Source organism: Mycetomoellerius zeteki, unplaced genomic scaffold (assembly GCF_001594055.1).
Source record: "Mycetomoellerius zeteki isolate Tzet28-1 unplaced genomic scaffold, Tzet1.0 scaffold212, whole genome shotgun sequence".
NCBI lineage: Eukaryota > Metazoa > Arthropoda > Insecta > Hymenoptera > Formicidae > Mycetomoellerius > Mycetomoellerius zeteki.
In genome coordinates this window covers 80,582-83,968 of record NW_017257086.1, presented here as the reverse complement: position 1 = coordinate 83,968, position 3,387 = coordinate 80,582, and the positions used below count along the sequence as shown (strand labels likewise).

The 3,387-nt window shown below is 27.3% G+C and overlaps 1 pseudogene; it reads right to left on the bottom strand.

Moving 5' to 3' along the window:
- Positions 1–356: 356 nt before the first annotated feature.
- Positions 357–2,925, bottom strand: LOC108722618 (52 kDa repressor of the inhibitor of the protein kinase-like; annotated as a pseudogene).
- Positions 2,926–3,387: the final 462 nt, after the last annotated feature.

Here is a 3,387-nt window from a genome sequence, read left to right as displayed (position 1 = left end):
TGTATACAATACTTTCTCCATCAACTACAAAACTTGAATTGTCTATCGAAATATTCAACATATGGAATAGTTGGATAAAATTTGAACCCATATCAGAAATAAAAGCATGCACCAAAGCACGATTGTTTTTTAATTTGATAATGATGTCGAATATAATATTTTTTAAAAATGTAGCAGGACATGCAGTTTCTATAAAGCAAAAACAAACGGGCTTTTTCCAGTTTCCTGCAATGCTAAGTGCCATTATAACTAATGCACTTTTTGCGGGTACGGATGTTTTCCTATCACCAAAATCTTCAAAACCAATTATCTCATCTCGCGATACATCATAAAATAAAAAGCTTTTCAAGCTTATTTTATCTGCGCATAATACGCAATGGAGCTCCATTAAAGGTAAAGTATTCAATTTTACTTTAAGTGCTTTAAAAAGTTCGTCATTAATGCCAGGCACAATGTCCCACGTTTATGTAAATAATTGTAGAGAACGTACTGAAGATAATGCAATTGTTTTTTTCAATTCTCTATAATTTCTTAGACTTAAAAAATACATGACAAAGCGAATTTTTTTAAATCATGATCGTATCTTCTGCCACGTTTGTTTTTACATTGTGCATTAATTTGTGTCGCTAATATTTTATTAAAACTCTGTGATAATAACTTACGGCCTAATTTTTGTAAAGTTTTTTGTTCATTAGTTTCTTCTTTGGCTTGTATGTTCTTCTTCTTTTCTTTCAAACGGAATCGTCGGATTGTTTCGCGGAACGTTTTATTTTGTGCCTTCAATTTTGTAATCTTCAAGCGCAGCTTCTTTTTCCTTGAGCTATCCTCCGACGATTTCATGTCCTGTTTTGTATCCTTGGATGTACTTCTGTAACAAGTTTAAATTTATATAAGATATATTGAGAAAAAAAGATTTATTATTCTAATAGAAACAAATAGTAAAAGATTACTAAATAAAATACAAAATTATATGAAGAAATAAAATGTATTATGTTAAGGTATGTTAACGTGCAATATGTTGCATATTCTAGTACAAACTTTATTTTATATAAAATAACATTAATAGTTTCTTGAACTCTTTAAGGCCCAGACATAGATTCTGTTTGAGTAAAATTTTTTTTTATAAAAATGTTCCTTATAAAGAATTTTGTGAATCAAATAAAATTGTTCTTTTGAAGGTACATAATCATGTACATTTATATTTATATATACACTCCAACTACAGAATTACAATTAAATATTTACATTAATAATAAACATGAAAAATCAATCTTGTACTTTAAGAAAAAAATAAGAAATTACTAATTGTTTAGATATTTTCATGAATAATATGTTACATAAAATCAAGTGTCAGTGAATTTGCTGTGCAAACAATCACCATAGTGGCTTGTTTAGTGAGAATATTATTTTTTAAGTTGAAACGACAATTCTAATTGCAACTAGTAAGTGTGAATTAAGAGTATTATACCGACAGGGTCACTACTATGTCAATAGAAATAGTATTTAGGAAAAGCTCAAAGTGAATGTACTTAATTATGTACTGGACCTTACAGGGTTAAATGAATAAAATTTGATGAAAATTAATATTAGTCTACACAAATATGATGATAAAAATCTACATTCGATTTAATGTAATTTATAATAAATTAAGATTTACGGTTTAACTATCTCAGCATCCACATCATCAACAATAATTGGCAGTGTTTCTGCAGATTCCATATTGCTGAAAGTATAAAATTTTGTTACACATTAAATCTCATATATAAAAATAGAAAATAGAAAATATTATCTATTTCCTGTTTTTTCCCGTGTTATTTTATTTGCATATATATTTCTGCAACAAAAATATATGATATCATAACATTACAAGATAAAATCATATTTATATATATATAGAATATATTAATATACATATGTATAGAAAAAATTACTTAAATACAAAGTATTTGAATATAACATACTTATTTGTTTCTGCTTCGGCTTCGATTTCCATATGCTTCTCCAGATGTTTATGCAGTGTGTCTGCAGATTCTATATTGCTAAAAATATAAAATTTCGTTACATACTAAATCTCTTATTAAAAATAGAAAATATTATCTATTACCTATTTTTTTCCTGTGTTGTTTCATTCACAAGTTCTCCATCTATGTTTCTGTAACAAAAATATATGATATCATAACATTAGAAAATAAAATATATTAATATATAAGTATGTATGAACACAAAAATACTTAAATATAAAATATTTGAATGTAACATACTTATTTATTTCTGCTTCGTCTTCAATTTCCATGCCATTGTGTTTCTGATATTGCACACTGCCAATTGTGTTTTCTCTGAAAATAGATAGTACTTATTTCCTGATTTCGTAAATTATTCATAATATTATATGAAATATGAAATATTGTTTTCCTCATTATCACGTATTAAAGCGACTACATAGTATAAATTAAAAATTTTTTTTAAGTCAACTACATTGTCTTTTATATCCCTATTATATAAAAGCACACTTTACATTCACTAAAGAATAAATTAAATTATAAGTAAAAACTCACTTTCCACAATCTGGTCCAAAAAATATTGTCGGTATGGCATCTGGGTGAAGTGAGTCTCATTTTATTTATTTTGTACCATTTCTCTTCAAAATGCAAATGGCACAACTGACAATTCTGGTATGCATATTCTGGTTCTTAACCTTTTGGTTTTAAGTCCAGCCTTCCACATGCTCGTACCCATTGCAACCATCTACAAATTATGATATTTTATCAATAAAAATGTATTAAAATTGAAAATTGATTTATATAAAAAGTGATGAAAACAACATACTTCTCATGTTCCTTTGGAAATCGAAAAAAATAACGATCTTTTAAATTAAATTTTTTTGCATTCTGGTACTGCACACTATACGTGTTTACTTTTATTCATTTTATATAATTATTTTTTCACAATTTTTTGGAGTTATACAGCATCTATAAAAATAGAGAAATAGAGCTAAGATCAAAGTGCTCTTCCAAGAGAATTGCTAATCTATATAATTATAATATATAAGTTAACTATTCTCTCAAAAAGAAATCTTTCTTGCTCGGTTTTCTTTGTTATTTTCGTTTACTTTTTCACTTCATTTTTTTACTTTATCACTTTTTACTTTATCACAAGAATTAAACCAGTCTCTCGAGATTTTCGCACAACACTTCACCAAATGGACGATGCACGTTGTATTTCCCTTCAAATTTCTACTCTCAACCGCTCTCAACTTTTTAAATGAAACAATGGGTGCGTTCAGCAGAACGTTTGTTTTGCAACTGTTGTAAGTTTCCTTCGCGCTAATTGGATCATACTTTTAGATCTAGAAGAATGGTCCTATCTCAGCAGACAATCATAAAACGG